The sequence below is a fragment of the Pongo abelii genome, chromosome 16 (assembly GCF_028885655.2).
Source record: "Pongo abelii isolate AG06213 chromosome 16, NHGRI_mPonAbe1-v2.0_pri, whole genome shotgun sequence".
Taxonomy (NCBI): domain Eukaryota; kingdom Metazoa; phylum Chordata; class Mammalia; order Primates; family Hominidae; genus Pongo; species Pongo abelii.
The window spans coordinates 101,270,144-101,297,909 of record NC_072001.2 but is presented as its reverse complement, the minus strand read 5'-3'; the positions used below and the strand labels follow the sequence as shown (position 1 = coordinate 101,297,909).

The 27,766-nt window shown below is 43.7% G+C and overlaps 2 long non-coding RNA genes across 2 annotated transcripts in view; both read left to right on the top strand.

Moving 5' to 3' along the window:
* Nucleotides 1-27,766, top strand: part of LOC129050220 (uncharacterized) — a 246,195-nt gene that overhangs the window by 160,827 nt on the left and 57,602 nt on the right. The window lies entirely within an intron of this gene.
* Nucleotides 6,254-26,256, top strand: LOC129050219 (uncharacterized). Its single transcript, XR_008513817.1, has 3 exons — nucleotides 6,254-6,503; nucleotides 23,272-23,427; nucleotides 25,810-26,256. It is a non-coding gene; the product is annotated as an uncharacterized LOC129050219 (long non-coding RNA).

Genomic DNA, 27,766 nt, shown 5'->3' with positions numbered 1-27,766 from the left:
CTCACTGCAGCCTCAACCTCCCAGGTTCTCATCCTCTCACCTCAGCCTCCTGAGTAGCTAGTACTGCAGGCACGTGCCACTGCCCATAGCTAGTTTTTTCTTTTTTCTTTTTTTTTTTTGAGGCGGAGTTTTGCTCTGTCGCCCAGGCTGGAGTGCAGTGGCCCAATCTCTGCTCACTGCAAGCTCCACCTCCCAGGTTCACGCCATTCTCCTGCCTCAGCCTCCCGAGTAGCTGGGACTACAGGTGCCTGCCACCACGCCTGGCTAATTTTTTGTATTTTTAGTAGAGACGGGGTTTCACTGTGTTAGCCAGGATGGTCTTGACCTCCTGACCTCATGATCTGCCTGCCTCGGCCTGCCAAAGTGCTGGGATTACAGGAATGAGCCACCGCACCCAGCCCACATAGCTAATTTTTTTAAAAAAATTTTTGTAGAGACAGGGTTTTACTATGTTGTCCAGGATGGTCTTGAACTCCTGGACTCAGAAGATCTTCCTACCTTGGCCTCCCAAAGTGTTGGGATTATGGGTGTAAACCGTCATGCTTGGCCCGTTTTTCCAAACTTCTTGTACCAATTTACAATCCCACCAGTAGCATTTAAGAGCTCCCGTTACTTCATGTGCTTGCTAGCAGTTAGTTTCATCAGTCTTTTCAATTTTAGTCATTCTGGTGATGTGAGTGATGTTTTACTGTAGTTTTAATTTGCAGTTCCCCGACTGTTGAGCAATTTTCATTTGTTTAATATCCACTTGGATATCCTTTCTTTTGGAGTTCTTGTTATACATTTTTTTTCTATTGGTTTGACTGTCTTTTTTGTTGTTGATATGCAAAATTTCTGTATTCATTCTGGATGCAAACCCTTTGTCAGTTACCTGTGTTGCATATATCTCTTTACCATCTTCCTCTTCACTGGTCTTAATGGTGTCTCTTGATAAACAGAAATTCTTGATGTTAGTGCAGTCAAATAACAACATTTTTCTTAATGGCTAGTACCTTTTATGTCTTTTAAAGAAACATTTCCCAACCTTGAAGTCATTAAGATTAATTACTATGTTGCCTTTCACATTTAGATCTGTAATTCACGTGGAATTTTTCTACATGTTATGAAGCAGGAGTCAATTTCTTTTGTCTCCCACGTGAATAGCCAATTTTCAGCATTTCAGCCTTGACGGGAATCAGCAGATACCTCCTTGCCCACCTCCTCCAGGCCCCACCCCCCACCAAAGTGTTTCTGAATATTAATCTTGCCTCTCTCAGAGCATCTATCCTGGCCCGTAATTCTTTACTACCTTGGTAGTTCTTTGATGTTTTCAAGAAGATACCTTGTTATTTCATTTCGCCCACCTTTTTCTATATACTTTCAGAGAGGGTTGATGAGGACTCTACAGTCCACCATCACCAAAAGGAGGTAGTCTGTGAATTCAGCCTTCTCACTTGTTGTCTGTTGCCAGTGCTTATTTATAACATATAAATAATGTTAAATGAGCTTGCTGATTTGCTTAAAACATTTTAATTGCTCATGAGTACCTTTGGGAAATATTTTGCAGTGTGCGTACAGGGTCTGGACTATGACCGTATACATGGCACTACAGAGGGTTGTTCACCACAGGCCTGTTCTGGACCTCTGAAGTTTAATGTGCATTGTAGGGGAGGGAATTAAACACACTGCTTCCCTCATTTGTTTGAGCACAGAGGCTTTTGTTTGCCAAGCATTTTTTTTTTTTTTTTAGTTTTTGAGACTAATTTATTTATTTATTTTTATTTTAAGTTCTGGGGTACACATACAGTATGTGCAGTTTTGTTACATAGGTAAATGTGTGCCATGGAGGTTTGCTACACCTATCAACCTGTCACCTAGGTAGTAAGCCCAGCATGCATTAGCTATTTATCTTAATGCTCTCCCTCCCCACCCCACACCAATCTCCCACTCCAACAGGCCCCCGTGTGTGTTATTCCTCTCCCTGTGTCCAAGTGTTCTCATTGTTCAGCTCCAGCTGAAACAAGTCTTCCAGAGAACTAACTGGGAAGTGCCGCTCTAGGTGAAAAGAACACCCTGTGAATGACACAGTGAGGTCCTTGGTGATCCAGCTTCTCCTATGTCTCTAACCTCATCCAGGCCTTTCTTCCACATCCTGTGCTCCAGCCTGTGTGAGCCACTTGAGTTTTCCTGTGCTCTCTTTGATACATTTTGTTCTTTTGCTGCTGCCTCAATGTACTCTTCTTTTTCTTGGCCTGACTCACACTTACCCTCTGAGATAGGACCTCATCTTCTCCAGGATCTTGTTTGACCTCTTGGGCTTGTGAGAGTCCTTTCTCTGTTTTTTCAAAGCCACCCCCTGGGATGACTTTTCCTTCTGGTACTGATGTGCAAGCGGTAGAATCATCTGCTTCCTTCTGATACACTTCCTTGACCAGGCGCTCTGGGAGAACACGGCTAGGCTTGTCCTCTGACTCACTCATGTCTTTGTCCCTGGTGCTTTAGCACATGGGGCCACTCAATAATGGTTGCAATGTATTTATTCTGCCAATATTCACTGAGTGCCCACCATGGGTCAGGCTCCATACTAGGTTTTAAGAGCAAGGAAGTAAAGAAGACAACAAAGTGGGCTTGGATCTCACATTCTCATAGATGTGGATATTCCCCAAACAAATCCCGCACTGAAAACACCTGACTAGAAATTTCTGGCTTTAGCTAGCCCACCCCAGCCTGAAGGCAATACAGGGCTGACTCTGCATGCTGTCAGATAAATTGTCTTCCTCCAGTGAGCCAGTGGCTTGTCTGCAGTCAAAGGAGGTCAGAAGCCAGAGCCTCTGGGGGCCTATAACATTGTGCATGTTGTAGAGTCTTAACTAAAGCTCAGATCTGCCACAGTGCTCACTCACACATGTGGTCCTATAACTGTAGGATCAGGGCTTGCTGCTTCACTCGTAAAAAATAATCTTGTGTATCTTTGCAGAAGAGATGTTCCAACAGGGCTTATCCTTGGGGCAGCCATTCAAGGTGAGGTCATCTTTCCCATTATCTTAGTTTTCATGGGTGATGAAGTGGGTTTGAATTAAGTCCCGGAAGCTTGAGTACATTTATGTAACTTACCATGACTGGCCAGAATAGTAATGTTTGCTATTACTCATTGAAACAACAACAGTAACCATGGCGACTATCACTTATTGAATACCCACTATGTCTCAGTTGTCAATAAATGCCCTATTCAGAATGGAATTCTGTCCCAAATGCTAACCAGCTTGTCCAGAAAATAACTTGGTGAAGTGGAAAATGTGTGTGCTGTGGAGTCAGGCAGATCTGGGATTCACTCCCAGCATGGTTGCTTGTTAGCTGGGGGACTTAGGCAAGTTTCTCACTTCTCTGAACTTTGGGGTGGTCCTTGTAAAGTGACAGACTCATTGGGTTGTTAAGGAGAATAAAATGTAGTGCACGTATTGCATCTCACCCACTGCCTGGCACCCAGTCAGTACTTGAAGCTTAGTTGGTTTTCCCTGTGGCACACTGGAAACCTCTCTCTGAGTCTCTTGGGCTCATGGGCGAGATGTAGGTCTGGACCCTGAAGCCCATATCTGCAGCCCCTGCCTGGGTCTCCTTTCTGTCCAGGACTGTGAGCTCTGTGGCATTGCCCACTTTGGGTTTATGAGAATTTCTGCTGCCTGGAATCTCCTCCTGCTGAATCTTCCTGAACTTCTCCTGCCCTTCTCATTGGACTTGACCTCAAGCAACCATGAACTTGTGAACTGTTGCATTCAATTCTTTATCCACCTGAGTTGAGGAAAAACATTTATTTATTTTTTATAAAAGCTGCCAAGACTCAATAGAAGCCCAACCTGGGAGAACAGAGCCAATGAGTGCTCCATGAGCAGGTGTGTAGGACAGTTCAATCTAGATTTCATTATGGTTCTCTGGTGGGAAGTACGGGGTGGGTATTGGCCCTCAAGACTTCATGGCACAGACCAGCCCTGGGGTGCAAGCTGGTGGCGGGCTGGAGACACAGTTTGTATACTGATTGACATCCCTTCTGAATAATAGGAGACTCCCTACCTGCCTGGTTGGTTCTAAGTGCCCTAAGTTCATTGTCCTTAGTCCTGGCACAAATATCCTTGATAGATAGGCATCAAAGGCTTAAGAGGATCAAAGAGCTGGTGAGCAAATACCCCAGGACCATTTTATGGGCCCCCAGTAGATGGAAGCTGTTATTCAGAAGCCAGCGTTTAAAGAGGTTAAATGATTTACCCAAGGACCTGATTCCATGTCTCAAATTATTTCAAAGTCTGTCTCTTTTATTTTTTTCGCCAAGCCTTTTCTGCAACCAGGAAGGGCAGAGATATTCTAGGAGGATTTAACTGTAGGAGATATAAATATTTATTGAATAAACATAAACACATGAATGAGTGAGTGAATGAATAAAATATTCATTCTTCTATAGAAATATTCATTTCCTCTCTAGAAATAATCTATTATAGAGCCTTCCAGAATGACTGGCCCTAAACCCTTTCCCCCATTACCACCACGCCACCATACTCCTGGCTCTCACACTCAACAGCTCAGTCATGAGGTAAATTGTGGGCATTAGAGTAGTTTAATCCCGAGTTTCCAACAAGGTTCCTAAATGAAACAAATTTTCATCTCATTCTCTTGGATGAAGACAACATCTTCACCATGAGATAAATACATATACTTATATATTCATATACACATTTATCCAATGTGTATTTGGAGATTAACCATATGCTTGGTACTCTTCAATGACCTGGGAATACAAAGAGAAGAAAGAGCAGGGAAGGACTCCAAAACAGTTCACCTTCTGGTAGTCAATCAGAGACCATGGTTCCGCAGGAACACAGAAAAGCTGTCTTAAAGGATCAGTACAAGTTTGCCAGACAGAAGGAGTAACTCGTGAAAAGGTGCCAAGGTCTGGGAGGCCATTGGCCTGCGGCAAGCTCAGCTCTGGTTGGAGGGACAAGGTTGCAGACAGGCTTGGGTGTGGGTGTTCATTCCTGTTCTGACACTCACCAGCTTTTTGATTTTGGTCAAATTATTTCATTCTCAATGTGTTAGTTTCTTTATTTTAGAACTTGGGATGTTGTTGCTGAGGACGATGATGATAAAAATAAAAAAGGTAAGCTATAGCTCTTATGTGCCTGATGTTGCTCTAAGTGTTTTACATTAATTCACTTAATATTCAAAATGCCCCAGTTAGATATTTTTCTCTGTTTTAGAGACAAGGAAACTGAGTAAAGTACCTCAACAAGTTATTGTGATGGTGCAATGAAAAGAAACGTGTGTGTGTGCATGCGTGTGTGTGCGTGTGCATGTGTGTGTGAGTGTGCATGTGCGTGTGTGTGTGTGCGTGTGTGTGTGTGTGTATGTGGAAAATATGCTCTCAGGACTCCCTGTTCAGAACCATGACTCTTTAGATTCCAAGGTAACAAAGAGAAATAAAACTTGCCTGATTAGAAAGTCTTAAAGTAATTTTGTTGATATTGCCAAGTCTGCCACATTCTGAGAGCAAGGGATTGATCCTTTCTACCATGTTGTTAAAGAAATCATAGGAGGAAAAAAACGCCCTCACCCATCAAAGCATTTTACAACTCTTTATCCAAGGTCAGCCTTCTGTTACTACTATGACCTCCTTAGACATTAACAGGGGAGCCTTGACAGACTGCCACTGTGAACTTTGCCCCTGTTGAGAAATGCTTGTCTCATGATGTCCCTTCTTATATTCTCCTTGGGGACACTCAGCATCTTGCAATATTCAGCTGGGCAGTTTGGAGTAGAATCCTCTCCTAGGTTTAAGAGCAAAAGACCAAGCAAATGCTCAGCATTCCATAAAACCTACATGGCCACTAGGAGAAAGGCAAAGCTTTCTAGAACAATGTGGGCAGTCAGCAGTACGTTCTCAGCTGGCTCTCAATAAATAATGACCAGTGGGATCATAAGAGAGCGTCAATAAGGGAAAAATAATGGGCTCAGTGGAGAACATCTGACTCCAAACTTCTGTTATGGGAGTATGATGGCTGGACATGGAAGGCATGACCAAATCAATGAGGCTCTTGTAGGCTAGGCTGTGGGGTCTGAAAGTCTTCCCATAGTTAATGGGAAAATGTTGAAAGATTGAACCATGCGTATACTCTATTGTTGCCAGAGAAATCACTCTTACAGCCGTAGGGTAGGTAAATGGGAAGGGACCATAGAAGAGGAGAGTTGGATAAACTAAGGGGCCATTGTTGTGTCACAGTGGGAAAGGATGATGTTCTGAACTCAAAAACAGTGGGCTGCTAGAGAAGGAGACACATTTGTGTGATATTTAGGAAGCAAAATTGTAGGGCAGGAATGGATCTGAAGTCAATGAAAAATTCTTCATAGCTCTAGTCATTGGGCTTCCCCAGAAGATGACACTGAAAGGAAGGTTTGGATGCAAGTTGTTCATTTAGGAGGAGATCTCAGGAAGCACAAAGTATTTCCTTAGGTCAGGACCTCCAAGTCCTCCCCTAACTGTAAGTAAGACAGGAAAGGGAAGGAATACACTGTAGGATGCCTTAAGAAGCAAATTACCACTCTGGCAGCCAGAGTTCATCCCACTGTGGTCTTCCGGGATACTGTGTAGAACATGCCCCCAAGTTGTCTCATCCAAAGGGTGAGAGAGCTGGAGTATTTATCCTCCAACTTCCATGTGGGATTGTTGAGAGCTGTTCACAGGGAGGAACATTAGTTCCATGACATTTCCATTCTGCCCTAGAGCTAGACACATTTCTCCCCACAAACAGGTTCCATTAGTAAGAAGATTAACAGCAATCAGGTGGCAAGCTCCTGTGGCCAAGGAAAGCCCTATGCAAAGAATCAAAGGTGCTAACAGTAAGAATTCCTGGGCATATACCAGGTGGTGAGTGCTGGGGGGATGTAGGTAGATACCAATAATATGTTATAGCTTTTTTGGTCTTTTTCTTTTAAAAGGAGACCATGGAGGTAAAGCTCTAATAGTATGCTTATATCTCAGGTCACTAAGGTCACCTGGGATAGCAGATGAGTACAGGCTCCATATGGGCTCAGCCATGACTGGTTGAGTGTCCTGCAGGAGATGAGCCTGGGGCCTGCTGCCCAGCCTGGCAACTGTCCTACTGTGATCTGCACTGGGCATAGAACTCCAGCCTCATGTGTCTGCCAATGCTTACTGCCTTAATAAAACACAGCGGCTGTCAGCAAAAGGACTTTATTGCCACTAGCAGAACTTTTGTGAAATGATAAAAATGAGCTAGCTGTGCCTTACAGAAAGTTACTATGCAATGATATATGCAGGCTGATGGCCTTAGATTAACCCATTAATAAATAGGAGGTGAGGAGCATGATATTGTTGGCTATAATGAATGCTAATGAGGTGACCCTGCTAATGAGACTCCTTTCTTCATTCTGTTATTACACTCATCGGTTATGCAGCATTGATTACCATCTACTTCTTGCATCTCCAGGCTGAGAAATGGGTGACTTAATGGAGATGTTTCACCAGCAAAATAGTAATTGGGTTAGGAAAACTAGAAACTAGAGAAGAGAGTTGGTTACATTATAATCTGATTTAATGCTTCAAAGGATAGTTTTTTTACACATTGGGTCTTTAAAAACAACCTGTTTTATTCAGGCTGAACTGCAGAAAAGGCTACATGTCTTAATGCTTTTGACATATATAAAGAAATATGCCTATGACTCCTTCAAATGATGTGCTGCAAATTTGGACATAATAGAAGTCTTTATGAGAATTACATTTCTTCCTCTGCGGTCACTGATTCTCAGTTTGAAGGAGCTGCAGAATCTGTCCCTCCTTTCCACACCCATCACCACTGCCTTGGTTTAGACCTTAGCATCTGTTACCTGGAAATTTCAGTAGCCCCTTCTTGGTGTGGCTCTTCTTCCCTTTAAGCCCACCCTATTCTGCCTCTTTCTTAGCAATCTCTGCCAGAGTGGTCTTCCCAAAACCCAAATCTGATCATATGATTCTATTGTTTCAAAAACTTCCAGTATTTCTCATCACCTAAACCGGTGGCCTGAAGATACACTCTGACCAGTAGATGTCTGTTATTTCACCAGGTCGATATTCATTTGCAATATGAATTTTGGAAGCTTTTTCATTAAAATGGGAACAGTGCATTGGTTACAGATTTCATTAATCTTTCCTGTTTCAATATAATTCTCCATGACTTGCCTGATCCCTATTGGTACTGAAGATTGCAAGTCCTACCTACCACAAAAGAGCTTGTATTATCTGCCTTCTACCTACTTTTCCCACATCGTCTTTGCCATTCCCACCTGCCTATTAAACCACAGGTTTTAGAATATACTCTGCTTTCTCTTGGTCCCAAACCTTTCCATATGCTATTCCTGCGACTTGAATGCTTTTTCCACGTCTGCTTTCAGACTCATTATATGTATATTACATGTATATATATATTATATATGTGTATATGTGCACATTATACATTATATATGTGCATATGTACATTATATGTGTATATTGCTTATGCAATAATGGATGCTGGAAGGTCCAAAATTTGCAGAGTAGGCCAACAGGGTAGAAACCCAGGGAAGGGTGGATGTTGCAGTTGGACTCCAAAGGCCACCTGGTGGCAAAATTCTTCCTTGCTTGGGGCAGGTCAGTCTTTGTTCTATTAAGGTCTTTGAATGATTAGATGACACTCACCACGTTAGGGAGGGCAATCAGCTTTACTCAAAGTCCACCAATTTAAATGTTAATCTCATCTGAAAAACACCTTCACAGAAACATAAAGAATAATGTTTGACCAAATATCTGGGCACCATGATGCAGCCAAGTGAACACATAAAATTAGCCATCATAATAAACAGTATTAAAGGGTTTGAAATCATAGATAATGCTACTTCATCCATGTTGTCATCTTCTGTACTTCCTGTTGATCTCATTTTCCAGTTTAGCAGAGATTTTTTTTCTAAGTTGAATGATTTTCTTGGGCAGCCTGATTGGTGCTCAGCATCTCAGGAGATACTCATAAGCCAGTCAGCTCCCAAGAATGTAAGAGGCATTATGAGCCGTCATTCATAGCTCCTAACTAGGAGCTTAACACATAGTGCCTAGAATATGTTTTTATCTTATGTCAACAGACCAGTGTAGAATCATTGCCTGTCATATACTAAGCACTGGGCTGCTCTTTGAGGGTCATTGTTTTACTTAATCCATAGATAATACAAGTAAGGTAGGTGCTATCCTTGGCCCCATTTTATAGATGAAGAAATGGAAGCTCAGAAAGGTTGAGGATTTGGCCAGTGCCCCTAGTTCTGGCTATCTACTGCAGCAAAATGTGTGTCCCAAACTTAACTGTGTAAAACAACAACCGTTCTGTTGTGCTCAGGAGTCTGTGGGTCAGGAATTCAGACAGAACACAATGGGGTGGCTGATTTCTGTTCCACAGTGACTGAGGTCTCAGCTAGTTTGGCTCAAATGCCTGGAGGTGTCACGTGGAGGTGTCAACCAGATAAGTGGTTCTGATGGCTTGGTTCTGGATGCCGGTTAGATTCCTCAGGTTTTCTTCATTTCAGGTTTGCTGGGGTTGGAATTCAAGTGCACTTTTTTCACACATGTGCTTGGGCTGTTCTGACCTCAATCTCTTTCCCTATAGCTTCACAGTATGGTGGTCTCGGGGTAATCAGACTTCTTGCATGGGAGCTGGCTTCCCCCAGAGTGTGAGTTGCAAAAGTCTGCAAGACTTCTTATGACCTGGCCTCAGAAGTTTGAGATTGTCACTTCTACAATAATCTGTTGATCGAGCTGATCACTCAAGCCAGTCCACACGTGATGGGAGAGTTATTAGACTCCATCTCTCAATGGGAGGAGAGCAAAACATTTCAACCATCTTTAATCTACCATACCCATAATTAGTGAGAGGCAGAACTGGGACTTGGAGCTGATTTGCTTGACTTCAAAATCCTTGCTTTTTTCCTAAATTGCTTTGTCTCTGCCAGCATTCTGTGTATGATGGCCACAGGGTTCCTAATTATGAGCAGGACCCCGGGTCACCATGTAAATATATAGGCAGCTGCAAGAGTGTTATGAGATGACACCCCACAATGTGTCAGGGTGGAGCAATGAGAAGGGCCAGTGCCAACCTCCTGCTGGGTGAAAGGGACACCGATGTCATCGCTCATGCTGCAGGGGGCCTCAGGCTTGAGAGGAGAGCAGTATTTCAGAACTGCAGGGAAAATGCTAATGACCAATGCTAATGAGGAAGAGGAAGCAAGGGGAGAGGGAACGAGTTCCGTAAAGAAAAGAAGCCAAGAAGAGGAATAAAGTACTTGGGAGAGGAGGTGGTGAGGCCACGTCTTCTGCTGCAATCTCCGCCAGGAAGATGAAGATACTCTACAAGTCAGTCCTTCAAACAGAGGAAAGCAAGGACCCAGTTCTCCAGGCTTTCCTTCACTAGACAGATGGGCGGATGACTATGACTGTGATCTCAGAGGAATTAAGGAACCCCAGGAAAGACACTGTAGAAAGAGGCAAGAGAGCCCCTCTTGAGCTCACTTATTTTGGTTTCTCCTGCCTTTCGTCTTTATCTCTGGGGGACAGTTATTATAATTCATTGAAGAATTAAGTACTGTTTTTAAAAAACTGACTAAAGCATCCAGTTCAGAGCCCTTCTATGAGCAACTATTTATAGCTTGTTAGGGATTCTTATCTGGATTGCAGAAGGGAGCTTGATTTCTAATTTCCAACAGCAGTATTTTCATGTAATTGAAAACTCAGTTTTTAAAATGTGGCATTGACTTTTCGCACATAATTGCTCTCTTAACACTTTCACAATGTAGAGAGGAGAGGACAGGGTGTAATAAAATGTTTGCTATGGACCCTGAGCGCAGGAGCTTGAGACCAGCCTGGACAACATAGGGAGACCCTATCTCAAGAAACAAACCAAAAATGTGTGTAAGGTCTTGTTGGCTGCCTCCTGTCAGCTGATTCTTTTCTTGCTTACCAATGGATCTTTATTTCTGTTTGGAGTGAATGTGCCCGTGTTTCAGACATGAGTCATGAACGGTGTCAGCCAGTCATGACAATGCCATGCCCTTGGCCAGCAATCAGTGTAGAAGTGAAAATGTGACCTCCCCATCATGGCTAATGAGATGTTATGGGAAGTCAGCTGGGGTTTTCTGGGTAAAATTCTTCCTCCTAAGGCAATAAAGCAGTCCAGAAGAAGACACTTCTTGCTCCCATCCTGTTCATTTTGAGAAATCGTATGTGAGGTTGTAATGCTTTGAGATCTGCAGCCATCTTGTGACATGAGGAACAAGACATTTTTTTTCCAGAGATGTTGACCCAGTGCTCTGATATTTTTGAGTCACAGAATCAGTCCTCCCAGAGCCTGCCCTCAGATCTCTGGATTTCAAGCCACACTTAGTTAAGTATTCTGTTACTTGAAACCAACAGCTGCCTAATGTGTACATTTGGTCACAGGGTCCAACCATCCGGTGTTTGAAGCCAGGCCTGCATTTCAAATGAGAGAATGTGGCTCAGTACCCTCCGGATTTACTACTGGTTTCACTGAGAGGGTAGCAAATTTCCTATTTCTAGGCCCAGGACTCCTTTCCTGCCTTACCTGTGGTGTGTGTGCTGCGTGTGTGTGAGGGGGGCAGTGGTGGGGAAGAGGGGGAAGTGGGAGGAGAGAGAGAGAAAGAGAGAGAGAGAGAGATTGGAGAAGAGAGAGGTAATATTTTGATTAAAATTCTCCATCTTAAGGTTGCAGTGAGCCGAGACTGTGTCACCGCACTCCAGCCTGGGCAACAGAGTAAGACTCTGTCTCAAAAAAAAAAAAAAAAAAATTCACCATCTTAGAAAAATTACCTCTTGGCACAGCTGCTGAGGAACCCCTTTTAAACCAGGGCCCTCTTTGAAGAGGAATCCTTTGCTGGATTCTATTTTCGCCATATAATAGATTTGCATTATGGGGTCTGCAATCTTACAATGGAAAATCAAATATTTTAGGGTTGGATAATTCTCAGAGTGCCATGACGCAGATTCCTCCAGTGTTTTCGTAACTGTGGTGATCATCACCTTACATCCTCTCAACTGCAAATTCTCTCTTCAGTCCCTCCTGGGCCATAATGGATGTTTTTTCCTTCACAGTGAACACCATAGTGAGCCTGGTCAGCAGAGGGGGACTGGAGGGTCATTGCAGGAGGAAGGGCACCTCTTTCTGGTTCCGGTAGCTGCGTTTTTGTTGTTTTTTCCTGGCTCGCACTGCAAGGATCGGTCAGGGATGTGGCTGTGGGGGCCATCTGGTGGTGCCCCAGCCTTGTGGCCAGAGTGCACAGACCTCTGGCATTTTTGCTGCCTGTCCTGGCCCATCAACCACCTTCCCAGAGCACTCCCAGTTCAGACACACACACACATGCCCAGGCCTTGCATTCTCTCCTTATGGGTGGACTGCCAGCACCGTGACCCACTCTGCCCATCCACCCGCCTGCACCCTGGAGGGCTGCTTCCCGCTTGCCCGGCAGCTGTGGGGCAGCTCTGGCTTAGGCATCCTGGTGAACTCCTCCGTCATCCAGTTGGCTGCAGCCACACCTTCTCCTATGAGGCCTGAACACCAGCCTGAGGGAAGTCTGCCCTTCCTTGGGTCCCATTAGAGTCCTCATTTCGTATTTACAGCCACTCTGGTATCATAGAGAACAATTCTTTATATTAAACTTCTCCTTGTCCCATACAGGACAGTCCGTCTTCTCAGCATCTTTCCATTACTCATCAGGTTTCTGCCTCTTGGACCCAGCTTGAGGCACTGAGTTTCAGAGTTAAGCGATACGTAGGATAAGATGTTAATGATAAATGTTTGTGGCAGAGTTATCCACATGATGGGGAAAAGCTTCTCACCTGCAAGCGGAAGCCCCTTAGAAGGAGGCAGAGTATATCCACAGCTGCATTGACTGAGCCGGCAGTGGGAGGATGCAGGGAGGTGAAGGGGCACTGGGCATGGTGGCTGCCGATTTCTCCAAGAGCAAACGAGGATGCTGCCAAAGGAAGGCCACATGGAGGGCCATACACTTCCTGGCCACTTGCCTGGGAACCACCAGTGCAGTGGGATAGAACACTAAATATGCTCCAAACCTTTTAAATCAGCACTACTGGGAGTGGTCCCTAGCAATCTTCCCTTACAAATCCTCCCAAGGGCATTTTGAATCACACGAAAAGCATGCAACCCCCTGCTTCAGGGAAGGTCTCCCACCAAAGGCCCTTTCAAAGGATCAGGCAGCACCTGGAGAAGTTTCTCAAATGCCAGCTCCAGGGCTCATGAGGGCATGTGCCCTAGGAATGCGATTTTACAAGTGAGGAGGGGGTTTCCCATGCCTGAGTTTGAAGATACTGCTGTGAACACACTAGATTTAGAAACGGAGTGATGAAGGATTTACTTTGGAAGAAAAAATGAGGAAGAAAAAAACCATTTCTGATTGAGCCCACAAAACCTCCTGGAGCAGGTGAAGGTGAAGCATCTTTGCATGAGATTTAAGGATGAAATGGCCCAGAGTCAGCAGGATTATCAGGCTGAAGCACATTGGCAGATTGTCAGATATGGATGGCATAGGGGCAGGGGAGTGTGAACCCATCAAAACACGTTTGGGCTGCCGGACAACATGAGGAGGGCCCCAGGGGAAGGATTGCCAAGGATCCCCCGGTGATTCCTAGCAGTAATGGAGTACTGCTCAGGGTGGTCCTGAGACCTGTGCCTGGTACCATCTTAGGCACTTACAGTCAATGCTGCTGGTGCCGTGCCAGATTCTTCTAGAATCCCCTATCCACCTAGGGGTGCTCCCTGAGAATGTCAGAGCCCCTGTCACGGAATGTCCGTCTGCCTCCTGGAGCAGGTCTAGACTTACCTACAGGATGAGCTCTGAGCCAGGGGGTTAATGGCTGTGGGCATACCCAGTAACTGGTATTTCCAAATTCCTGACACATTACTTATCTCAGGGATTTGAGGATAAGACATCTAAATTCCTGACACATTACTTATTTTAGGGATTCAAGGATAAGACATCTAAATTCCTGGGAACTCCTAAAATCATAAATTATTCTGCATTATAGTTGTATTTACAAAGAGAAAGTAGTATTTAGTATTTTATTAGTATTTTTAAAGGTGCTTTAGTTATATTTACAAAGAATCATAGCCTATGGCAAATATCCAAATGCTAGAAAACATGGGGTAGTGTTTGTGTAACACAACATTCAATATTCTAGCAGGGTTAACAGCACTACACAGAATCACATGTCAAAATAGCCAATTTAAGGACTTCTTTGACTGCTTCCTAAACTTGTTATTTTTTGAAACACCAGAACCACTCATATGTTTTGAATGAGGCACACGAAGCATAAGAACTGATTAATATTTACTGTAATTGCAAGAATGGCATTAGCATCAACCAGGACTAGGAACACACCCTCGTCACATGGCCACTGTATGAAGAAGGCTGACTGCTGACTGGTTAGATGTGATGTTTCTCTGCTGCGTGCTCCTGTCCTGGTTCCGGGAAATGTGAGCTTCACTTTCTACTGTCCATGGCAGCCTTCCCTGCTGTTGCTTTAGACCTGACTCAGTGGGTTTGTTAGAACCAGTGACAGTTCTTTGTTGATTGTTAAAATTTACAATTCTGTTTCCCATGTCCTTGAACTCTCACATGATTTTTCTTGGGATTTGGGGTTTAGGATATAAAAACCTTCCGAGAAATTCCCGGAGGGAATTCCCACATGGAAACACTACCCTCAACCCATGAGAAGCAGGGAGTTGGGATAATTTTCAGGCTAATTATGGACTTGCCATCTCTTAGGATTCTTCAGTGAGATTGAATTCCAGTTGTGGAGAGCAGTAACCGACTCCATAGCACAGACTTCAGTGTAGCATCTTTCTGTTCCCTGTTTAATTTCCACATTCCCTAGCAGTTGTTTGTGGGGAGGTGGGGGTTAGGGAGCTGTAATGGGCTGAATTGTGTCCTCTCAAATTCATGTGCTGATATCCTAACCCCTAGTACCACCAAATGTGACTGTGTTTGGAGATATCATCTTTGCAGAGGTAATTAAGTTAAAATGAGGTCATGAATTCTAATCCAATAGAACTGGTGTCCTTATAAGAAGAGAAATTTGAACACAGAAATGCACAGAGGGAGGACCCTATGAAGACTCAGAGAGAAGATGGCCATCTGCAAGCTAGGGAGAGAGGCATCAGCAAAAACCAACTCTGTGGACACCTTGATCTCGGACTTCCAGCCTCCGGAAGTGTGAGACACTGAATTTCGGTGTATAAGCCAGTCAATCCATGGTACATGGTTATGGCAGCCCTAGTAAGCAAATACAAATTTATCTCCAAATAAACTACTTGCATATGAATCTTTGTCTCATGATCTGCTAAAGTAGGACCCAAACCAAGAAGATAGGGTTTCCTTTCATCTTCACAACAAATTTGAATGGTAGGCTTGAACATCTTTGTTAACAGATTAGAAAAGTGAAACCTAGAAAGATAAAGATAAGGGAAACTTCAAAATCAGTTTTGTTTAAATCCAAGAGCCATCCACGCTCTTTTGCACCCACATGGCCCTCCTCTCCCCCATATAGCCTGAAGATGATCCCTCTGGCTGTCTCATTTAAATAGATTTTGCATGCCATGTGGATTCCAAATTTGGCTGGCCAGAGCAGGACTGCAGCCTGAGGATAGCTCTTCTGTTGATTTAAGTGGAACAAACAGGCCTTGGTCTTGTCTCCTGGAGAGACCGCATGGGGAGTGGCAAGGCCCTGGGCTTGTCTCTAGAGTGCCGTTTATGTGACATCCCTGAAAGGTGAAGGAGCAGGTGAATGGGGAAATGTTTTAAATTGCATGTATGCTTGGACTCATGATGGAGGTCAGAGTCCTTTGAAAGGAGGAAAATATGAATTTGAAAAGCAGCAAAATATTGGGAGAATAATGCTTACGGAGAAGGAACTTGACCTCCTGAAATTGGAAAGGACTGAAGGTATGTTCTTATTGTGAAGGAAGAGCAGATGCAAGTGAGTGAGCTCTGGAGAATTTCAAGGAGAAAGAGGAACAGGGGTCACGATATGCTGGGGGCTGGGAGAGTGACTGAGACCCAGGTGAGTGTCTCTAGGAGGAAAAGGAAGCTGGAAACGCAGGCCATTTGGAAAGGAGGCTCAGAAGCCTGGTGTTGTAATGTTTCTGTGGTAGAAAGATTTATCCTGGTTAGTGGCTCAGGGTACTTGGAGACAGATGTGGCCCTCCTTCAGCAATGTGGCCAGATCATCTGTTTTGCTTTCTCCATAAATATGTCTCTCTGAATGTCGACAGGGAGAGATTTGGAAATAAAACAAAAGAACATTTTCTATGAGCATAAAAGGCTTAATTTATCACCAGCTTTTCAACCAAATGAAAATGATTTGCTTTTTAAAAAGACTGTTTGCTGAACAAATGTTTCAAAAATGCAATAGATTATTGCAATTATTGTACCCACTTTAAAAAAATTTACCAACGGACGGACAGGTGTTCTAAAAATGTTTTCATACATTTCTTTCTGTGAAGGTGGAATCTAAGATGAAATTGCCTGGGAAATGTTTCATGTACAGTAAGGCTGTTTAAGGGAAGGCACAGACTTTTCAAGTTGCTTAGCCTCTGCTTTTTGGGGCTGCACCTGAGGTGAGCTTCTAGGTGTGCTCTGAGAAGTTGCTCTGACATTCTTGCTATTGTATTGACCACAGGGATGATGTTGGTGTTCTTGTCCACATCACAAGGCTTACACTCTAGCAGGACCCAGAGAACAAACACCTCTCAGGCTTTAGCGTCAAGAAAAACGTATGGAAGGTTTTTGTCTTGTGGATCTTGTAACTCTTGGAAATGATCACATTTCCCTCTTGTCACTGGGAATCTTAGAATCATGTTTGTGGCTCATGTTTTATAGATGTGTAGCATCCTTGGGGTAAATTTTGTGTGCCAAATGTGATTTTATTTTATTCCTCTTTCCTCATTTCCCTGTAGTTTTGATTGACTTTACTTATTTTCACCCCATGGTATGGATTTTGTGTTTCATCGAGGTCTTTTAGACTAAGAGGCTGTAGTGGATGTTGTCATGTGTCGCCTGAATCTCCCTTGAAAAATCAAGGCACTCATCGCTCCAGCTGACCACTGCCTGTTGACGACTCATAGCATGTGCCTCAGCAGGAGTTGCCCTGTCTTTGTCTGATTGGAGCTGTCTCATCCAAGGGAGGCTAGTCCACTCCCTAGGGCAGCTTGCATCCAAAGACTGGTTGATGGAGTGGCACAAAGGCCTGGTGGCTGTATTAGTCCATTTTCATACTGCTATGAAGAAATGTTCAAGACTGGGTAATTGATAAAGAAAAAGAAGTTTAATAGACTCATAGTTCCATATGGCTGGGGGGGCCTCACAATCATGGTGGAAGGTGAAAGAGGAGCAAGACACGTCTTGCATGGTGACAGGCAAGAGAGCCCGTGCAGGGGAACTGCCCTCTATGAAACCCATCAGATCTCATGAGACTTATTCACTATCACAAGAAGAGCATGGGAAAAACCCGCCCCCATGATTCAGTTACCTCCCACTGGGTCCCTCAGGGATGTGGGGATTATGGGAGCTACAATTCAAGATGAGATTTGGGTGGGGACACAGCCAAACTATATCAGTGACCTTGCTTTGATTTAGGATAACTCAGCTTCAGAGCCACCCCAGCCTCACAGCTCCTTGTGAGAGCCTCTGAGGATGCTGCTGCAATTGCTCCCAAAGCCTCTGTGCCTGACTCTCCATCTCAAAGCCTGTTTCCTGGGAATCTGAGCAACAGCAGTTGATGCCAGCAGTGGGTTGAGGAGGCAGATTTTAAAATGGGATTTTGGAGCTGGATCCCCCCTAGTCAGCTGGTAATGAAAGCCCATTCCTGCTGGTAAATGGAGTCCTGATTGCCACAGCCATGGGGTAGTGTGGTTGTGGCAGAGTAGGGGCCTCGGCAGGGCTGCCAGAGGAAGGGAATGCATGGTGGGCACAAAGTCTAAGGCATTAAACAGTGTAGTCAAACTTTAAAAGTTAGAAATCGTAAGGACTATGGGATTGGATGGCTATCAATGGATGGGGCCATCAATATATTGGAGCAAGACAATGAAAGGCTGTGAGTGATCAATCACCAACTTAAGGCTCAGTGTGGAAACTGGAAGGCATCTCTGACAGCTTTTAAAGAGACTTACTTGCTCTAGGCAGAGGGCAGAAAAAAACCCAGGATTAGACCTGGAACTTATTATGAGAGTAGAGGAACCACTGAGAAGACAGGTCTGGTGTGAAACAGTCAGGGTCCCGATTAGGTTAGGCTCCCTGAGAATTGGGATGGGACATCTGCATTGATGCACTAAAAAATCCTGTTTCCTAGGCCGGGCACGTTGGCTCATGCCTGTAATCCCAGTACTTTTGGAGGCTGAGACAAGCGAATTGCTTGAGGCCAGGAGTTGGAGATCAGTCTGGCCAACATGGCAAAACCCCATTCCTAGTAAAAGTACAAAAATTAGCCAGGCATGGTGGCATGCATCTATACTCCCAGCTACTGGGGAGGCTGAAGCATGATAATTGCTCAAACCTGGGAGGCAGAGGTTGCAGTGAGCCGAGATCGTGCCACTGCACTCCAGCCTGGGCAACAGAGCGAGACTCCATCTCAAAAAAAAAAAAAAAAAAAAAATCCCCTCAACCCTCTGGGCCTGTATGAGCCCACTCTTCCATGTTAAAGATTAGTTCTCCTCCCTTACTCCAAGATAATGCAAAGGTCTCTGTCTTGCAGATAAAATGTCCCCTCTGCCCACCACCCCCAAGATCTACCTCCACCTTCTGTCTTGTCCTTCAGACCAATATATAGGATTCAGTCACAACCTAAGATGGCTGGCTAAGGGATGGGCCGGCAAAGTGAAGAAAGGAACTATATTTTGAAGGAGCTGAAGGACCTAGTCAACTTGAAACTGCAGGATGTAGGAGAATATGTATGGGACTGGATCCTCAGATGCTTAGAGGTAGAACATAAAATTGGATAAGGAATGGTTTATTGATAGGGGAGCATTTGTCCATGATACAGCAGTAGCTTTCTGGCTAGGAACCTGGGAGACGGTGCTAATACATTGCTAGCATGACGCCTGAAGCTTGGGGAAAGCAAAAGCATACACCAAGTGAAGGAGGAGTCCTAGCACTGCCATGTCAGGGGAAGACAAGAAGGATCAAAGGGCTCAGAGAGGCAGGGCATGGTGGCTCACACCTGTAATCTCAGCACTTTGGGAGGCTGAGGCGGGTGGATCACCTGAGGTCTGGAGTTTGAGACCAGCTTGGCCAACATGGTGAAACACCATCTCTATTAAAAATACAAAAAATTAGCTGGGCGTGGTGGCTGGCACCTGTAATCCTAGCTACTTGGGAGGCTGAGGCAGGAGAATTGCTTGAACCCCCGGAGTGGAGGTTGCAGTGAGCTGAGATTGCACCATTGCACTCCAGCCTGGGCAACAAGAGTTAAACTCTGTCTCAAGGAAAAAAAAAAAGGGCTCAAAGAAGCAGGCATCCTGGAGTGAATATACTATGTATATAATATGTAGGCCCGCCACTCCAAAATCCCATGTTCCAAAAAAAGTACATTAGGTAAAAGATATACATTTTATTTATTACTGTCATCCTTTGGTCTTAAGGCTTCTGTTGCTAATGAAACTTTTGGCATCACTGCTATTGCTTGAGAACAAACAGATCTTCCTCTCTGAACAATCTCCCATCCTTCAGCATCTTTCCTTTCTATGCAAGAGAAGAAAACAAATCAAGATTTCTTAGATGATAAAAAATACTTGGAAGTCTATAAAATAAAAACATTTTCCAGTGTAACTTCCCTTAAATATAACAGATATACAAACATGAGAACATTTTACCTACCAAGGCCATGAAGGAGTGCCCTGGTGAGAAGGCAGCAGCATATTTGGTAAGCTCCATAGTAGCTGTCGTCTGTAAGCCATGGCTGATGATACTGTTCTAGAAATGGGCTTGCTGATAGCACTGGGCTGGGCGGTGGTGCTTAACCATGAGAGCAAAGCACACCCGACTTTTTTTTTTTTTTTTTTTTTGTATTACGAATGTACCCTACAGCACCCAGTCCTAGAAGTATATAGTCAGTAAAGGAGAAATGGTTATTACAATGTACAGAACCAGAAGCTATTCTGTGGAAAATTTTCTTTTTTTTTATTATTATTATACTTTAAGTTTTAGGGTACATGTACACAATGGGCAGGTTTGTTACATATGTATACATGTGCCATGTTGGTGTGCTGCACCCATTAACTCATCATTCAGCATTAGGTATATCTCCTAATGCTACCTCTCCCCACTCCCTCCACCCCACAACAGGCCCTGGTGTGTGATGTTCCCCTTCCTGTGTCCATGTGTTCTCTTTGTTCAATTCCCACCTATGAGTGAGATCATGTGATGTTTGGTTTTTTGTCCTTGCGATAGTTTGCTGAGAATGATGGTTTCCAGCTTCATCCATGTCCCTACAAAGGACATGAACTCATCATTTTTTATGGCTGCATAGTATTCCATGGTGTATATGTGCCACATTTTCTTAACCCAGTCTATCATTGTTGGACATTTGGTTTGGTTCCAAGTCTTTGCTATTGTGAATAGTGCCACAATAAACATATGTGTGCATGTGTCTTTATAGCAGCATGATTTATAATCCTTTGGGTATATACCCAGTAATGGGATGGCTGGGTCAAACGGTATTTCTAGTTCTAGATCCCTGAGGAATCGCCACACTGACTTCCACAATGGTTGAACTAGTTTACAGTCCCACCAACAGTGTAAAAGTGTTCTATTTCTCCACATCCTCTCCAGCACTTGTTGTTTCCTGACTTTTTAATGATCGCCATTCTAACTGGTATGAGATGGTATCTCATTGTGGTTTTGATTTGCATTTCTCTGATGGCCAGTGATGACGAGTATTTTTTCATGTGTTTTTTGGCTGCATAAATGTCTTCTTTTGAGAAGTGTCTGTTCATGTCCTTCACTCACTTTTTGATGGGGTTGTTTGTTTTTTCTTGTAAATTTGTTGGAGTTCATTGTAGATTCTGGATATCAGCCCTTTGTCAGATGAGTAGGTTGCAAAAATTTTCTCCCATTCTGTAGGTTGCCTGTTCACTCTGATGGTGGTTTCTTTTGCTGTGTAGAAGCTCTTTAGTTTAATTAGATCCCATTTGTCAATTTTGGCTTTTGTTGCCATTGCTTTTGGTGTTTTAGACATGAAGTCCTTGCCCATGCCTATGTCCTGAATGGTATTGTCTAGGTTTTCTTCTAGGGTTTTTATGGTTTTAGGTCTAACATGTAAGTCTTTAATCCATCTTGAATTAATTTTTTGTATAAGGTGTAAGGAAGGGATCCAGTTTCAGCTTTCTACATATGGCTAGCCAGTTTTCCCAGCACCATTTATTAAATAGGGAATCCTTTCCCCATTGCTTGTTTTTCTCAGGTTTGTCAAAGATCAGATGGTTGTAGATATGTGGCATTATTTCTGAGGGCTCTGTTCTGTTCCATGGTCTATATCTCTGTTTTGGTACCAGTACCATGCTGTTTTGGTTACTGTAGCCTTGTAGTATAGTTTGAAGTCAGGTAGCGTGATGCCTCCAGCTTTGTTCTTTTGGCTTAGGATTGACTTGGCGATGCAGGCTCTTTTTTGGTTCCACATGAACTTTAAAGTAGTTTTTTCCAATTCTGTGAAGAAAGTCACTGGTAGCTTGATGTGGATGGCATTGAATCTATAAATTACCTTGGGCAGTATGGCCATTTTCACGATATTGATTCTTCCTACCCATGAGCATGGAATGTTCTTCCATTTGTTTGTATCCTCTTTTATTTCATTGAGCAGTGGTTTGCAGTTCTCCTTGAAGAGGTCTTTCACATCCCTTGTAAGCTGGATTCCTAGGTATTTTATTCTCTTTGAAGCAATTGTGAATGGGAGTTCACTCATGATTTGGCTCTCTGTTTGTCTGTTATTGGTGTATAAGAATGCTTGTGATTTTTGTACATTGATTTTGTATCCTGAGACTTTGCTGAAGTTGCTATCAGTTTAAGGAGATTTTGGGCTGAGACGATGGGGTTTTCTAGATATACAATCATGTCATCTGCAAACAGGGACAATTTGACTTCCTCTTTTCCTAATTGAATGCCCTTTATTTCCTTCTCCTGCCTGATTGCCCTGGCCAGAACTTCCAACACTATGTTGAATAGGAGTGCACCCCCAACTTTTCTAATAATCAGTTTGGTCAGAGCGGGGGTGTCCGAGATGGGTGAATGTGCAGAGAGCTGAGGAGGTGGTAAAGAGAACATGGTGTCTCATAAGGAAAGATGGAGGGAAAACCGGCCAGAGCTTTGCTCTATCTATACGATAGGAGAAATAACATCGTTCTGTATTATGCTTCACTCAGAGGTGGGCAAGTCTTATGTGGTGCACCTGAAGCAGCCCTCCAGATTGGAGAATGTTTCCATAAGTCTCATTGGTAAGAAGTGGATCACATGGGTACCCCTAATTACCAGGGAGATTGGGGGCTTAGCCATCAGGCATGGGGAATGGTATTGCCATCCTAGGCCAGATCATGGTAAGTCATGCCCTCAGTAGAGTGCATGGTCCTGATATGAAGCCAGAGTCATGCTAGCAAGGAGGCAGGGGAATGGCTGTTAAGCAGGCAAGCACTAGGGCCTGTCACAGAAGCACCCATGGGATCCTGTGGGAATGGGTGAGAATTATTCTGCAAGGAAGGTTTTCCCTCCTTTTATGCTGTTTTCAAGTTTTCTGACTCCACTTCTAAAGTCAGTATTGCATTATTCACAATGCTGTATTAGAGTGTTATTAACATCCTTTAATAGCGAACATTGCATTATTGGGTTCTTATCATCTCCTAGTGCCAGCGAACCCGAGAGTTCACGGCTGCATGTGCATGTGTACATGTTTTATCAGTTTCACAGTGGCTTTCATCATGGCTGATTTCTCTAAGGCATATATTGATGTTCTTAATGATTAACTCTAATATGTGTAGGCCAAGAGGGAAAGATTTTCATGGATGACATTGTTTTTTCCTCATTCCCCATGGTTTTCATCAGCTTAGTATAATAATTTTTCTTCTCCACCTCTGATCTTCCTCCCAGAGCCACTGTGCCTTCTCCAGGTAGAAAGAGCCTTCTGTCTCATGACTAACACCCTTCCTTGATTCCTGTCATCTGTAGCCAGGTATGCTGGGTGCTGGAGAGAGCCCTGGACTTGGAGTCAAAAGACTGCAGTTGGAGCAGAGGATCTTCCCGCAGAAGTTCTGCTGTGGGCTGAGTCGTTTCACCTCTCTGGGCCCCAGATGGACCTTTGTAAAACTGAGTGGAGGCGAGGAGGTGGGTGAGGTGGAATCTCTGTGATGCCTCGGAGCCATGAGTGTTCATGACACTCCATGTCTGATTCTCCTCAAGGGGATCTTCATCACTTGTGGTCACATGTCCTGGTTTCCCCAGGAGCATCTACACTATGTCACATGAGGCTGGTTTTTAGTAAGTGCTCTCTGGTTGGTTTCTATGATGTAAGCTTCTCTTCATGTAGCTAAGAGATGATACTTTAAATGGATAAAAAGGGATATTTTTAAAGCTGCTTTCTCAAATTCATCCTGGCTGCATTGCTATGGAACATAGCCCTGGAGCTGGCATTTCACTGTCTATTGACCATGCAACCTGGGGCAAGGGACTTAATTTCAAACAACTCAGGGTCAGGAAGCAAATACCTCATTGGACTAAATGAGAGAGTCCTTGCCCAGAAGGAGCTGGGTGCTTCTTATCCTCATGCCTCTGGCACTGTGCTTCAGACTCCATCCTGACACTTCTCATTCTGCACTGGGCTCTTGGACTCCCCTGAGGACAGACACCACAGCTTACTCATCCATGGTGGCCATGCTTCTCACCCAAGACGGCAGCTCATCAACCACAGTTGACCCATAAAACTTCTGACTTTGCCTTTTTCCCCTCCTTTTCTCTTATGTCCCCTTTGAAGCCTGTTCTCCAACCTCTCTGGGAATTCTAATATCTCCTTCTTGCTCTTTTTATTTAAAATTTTAGGCTCAGTGAGTTCCTTTGTTAATTTTAATTGATGAAACCCCAAACCAGAGACCAACACATGGTAGAGATATCTTTCCGGAGGCAAATGTCTGTGCCTGATTTACATTCAGGCTGGGTTAACACAACACCAGCTGGATGAAAAAAAATTTTAAAAGCTTTAAAAGATGCTATTTCAAAATGCCTAGACATTTGGATTCATTGGACACAGCCAGGGTGCGGAGTGAGTTTTCCGGAGCTTGGATGCTTCTGACCTTTTTTGCAGGGAAAGGCCATGGTTAGAGTCACTTGTGGCCTTGTCTTCTCCAGTCACTAATTTTTCACTCATCTTTTCCAAGACCTATTTCCCTGCCCTTTAATCATTTTTATTGCATTTCCCTGGCCCATCTCCAGGTCTTGACATCTCTCTTAAAATGTAGAGGCCACAAACTGGGTAAGGAACCCTAATGAGGAAGGCAACAATATGGAGTCCATTAGAAGGATTGATTCCCGGCCCCTGCATCTGCTGCTAATTTATCCTAGCTTTTAAAGTCATGTCTAGGAGGCTCCCTTGCTTTGAGACCGTGGTCCTCAATGACCCATAATGCTTTCACTGCTGTGCTGCTTATGGTGCTACTATTCTGCAGCACAGGCCTCCTTGATTTGGTGTGGCTTCTGATCAGGCTGCCTTGTATTGTATGTGTCTGCTTGGGTGAAGCTCTTCTATTTTTAAAGATCTGCCTGGAATTTAGTCTCACTTAACAATCTACAAACTTTCCATTGCTTTATCAAGCTCAGCAGCAAAAATGCTCAGTGCAGCTCCATACCTGGTGAGCCACACAGAGGGGGCTGGGCTCTCTAGCTCTATCCAGAGTGTGCAATCATTGGGCTGTTCTGGCCCTGCACTAGCCACTCGTCCCCACCCATCCAGAAGTGTTGCTGCAGGAATTATGTTCATTGGTTCAGGTGGAAAAACACAGCAGCCTCCATGACCTTAGTGACTGGTATGGAAGCAACCACTGTGGATTTGTAAAAAACAAATGGTGCAAAGTCTGCACTTGGCACTTTCTTATTCTAATATTCAATGAAAGCACAAAGCATGGCTTTAAACTGTCACTCAGGAAAGGCCTGTGTGTGTCAGGAGGGGGGCAGGTAAAGAGGGATTGCTTTACTGAATATTGTACAGAGTTCTCTCCTAAGTCACCCAAGGGTGCTGCTCAGAGAATCCAGATGCTGTTTGAGGTGGAGGATTTCCTGAGTGGGTTGTCTCAGAACAGTCAGGCCCAGGATAAGCCTCACCAACTCAGGGATGTTGGATGCAGAGATTGAGCGTGGGCTCCAGTCCATAAGTCCTAGTCCTCATCAACCCCTCTGGTCTTGTGCCAGCTCTGGGCCTTAGCTTTTTCATCCGCTTCTTAAAAAATAATTTTAAGTGCCTATTTCTTAAGGTCTTGTGAGGATCAAACAAAACAGTGGATGTTATAGGCTTTTGTATATGCTAAAGGATTCTACATTAAAAGGCAAAGGTTATATTATATAATTACATATATTATATATATTTTTATATATATATATATTTTATATATATATATATATATATGTAAAAGTTTAAATTAGTTTTCGTGGCACATAAGAGCACAAAAACCCTACATCAAAAGGGCTTAAACACAATACAAATGTTTCTCTCACATGCAGGTGCAGCAAGTCCATAAATTCATCAGCTTCCCAGGCTGCTTCCAGCTTTGCTACATGTGGCCTCATCCTTACAGCCCAAGATGGCTCCTAGGGCTCTAGCCATCACATCCTGGTACCAGAAAGCAAGACGACTGAAGGGGAGGAAAGAGAGCATGTGCTTGTCTCGTGAAAAGATTTCCTGGAAGTTACACAAAACATTTCTGTTTTCAGCTTGTTGACTAGAACATAGTCGTCTGTCATACTTAGTGCGGAGGGTGACCAAAGAGGGAGTGTTTTGTCTGATAGCATTGCATCTAGCCAGATATTGAGGGCAAGTAGCTGGAGGGAAGAGGAAGGCAGACATTGTAGAGGAAGCTAGCAGTGACTCCCCCCCAGATTATATCCTATTAATAAAAGTAAGAATCTAATTTATGCCATGTGCCTGGGCCTCACAGGGCCATCACACCTCCATGAAGCAAAGTGTTTGGCCTCACTCTGATTTGCTTTTGTCATCTCTGAAACAAGGATGTTTTACTTCCCCATGTTTCCCAAATGTCCCTCATTCAAATAATGCTTCTGCTGTGTAGCCATGTCTACAGCTGTGGTCAATGCTGCTCATCATTGCCACTGTCTGTGTATCACTCACGTGATTTAATCAGTACATTTTCTTCCAGTGGACTCTCCCTTTAAGCTTCTCTCTCTCTCTCTATATATATATGTATGCACATATATATATCTACACATGCACACATATGTAAAATATATTTAGAAGCTTAAATATATATTATATATTCACTCTATATATAGAGAGAAATTTATATATATATATATTTCTCTAACACTCCTGCACCACACACTGATCTTCCTCTTCAACAAATAGGAACGAGGCTTCAGGCACTGAACCTTGATCAGGTCACTACATCTGACCTGACATTAGGATACTTTAAGTTTCTAAATGTATAAGTTACATACATTTACTATATATATGTGTATATATAGAGATTTATATATTGAAAAAATACATATTTATATATTGAAAAAAATCTATATATAGAGAGAGAGATTTATATATTGAAAAACACAAGTAAAATAAAAATAAGAAAGTATCCTTAATATCAGGTCAGATGTAGTGACCTGATCAAGGTTCAGAGCCTGAAGCCTCATTCCTGTTTGTTGAAGAGGAAGATCAGTGTGTGGTGTGGGGGTGTTAGAGAAATAGCATCAGCAAACTGGAACTTTCTTCTTGCCCTAATAAGCAGGACTGAAAACGTTCTCCCTATGTAATTTACTTTCTTTTAAATTTAAAATGAAGTTAAAATATATTTTAAATTTAAAATGCAGACTTAATTTGATGTCACGTCACCGTCCACTGAAGTTTTCTCACTTTTCGCAGTGATGCAGCCCCCCCACCCATTAGGATTCATTCTACTCTATGATTTCCAAGTTTCTAAGAAACTTAGAAAACTTACACTAGGAGTTTTAAAGGCATGATGTTTGTGCCTGTAAGTGAATTGGGCCCAGATACTGCTGTGCAGCCTCAGGCATTTTCCAAAGGGAACCCCGGCCTTTGGGGTTGTCATGAGGTGCAGAGTTCTGGATGGTCCCTTGAAGTTCCCCTGATCCAGCTGTAAGGGAGCTGGTGGGAGCCTGAGCTCAGATCAGGGAGAGGAGAAAGCCAGGTGTGGGGAGGTCCCTCCAACAGGATGGCCTGTTTTCATCAGAGCTGGAGGCTAAAGAGAAGGGCAAGGTTCCAGTTCAGAAGTAAGAGAACATCTCTTGAAGGCCAAAGACTGCCTTGAGATACTGTGGCTGCAGCAAGGCTCCCTGCAGCCCCTGCATGGCCGCCTCCCACTGTCAGCCACTTCCCCATATGGACCCTCACAGACTGAACAAATCTGAGTGACCTCGGGGATGCCTGAAGGCACCTAGCTCTGTTTATTTCATGGCACATTTTAAAGAGCCCCAGGAACTGGAGATA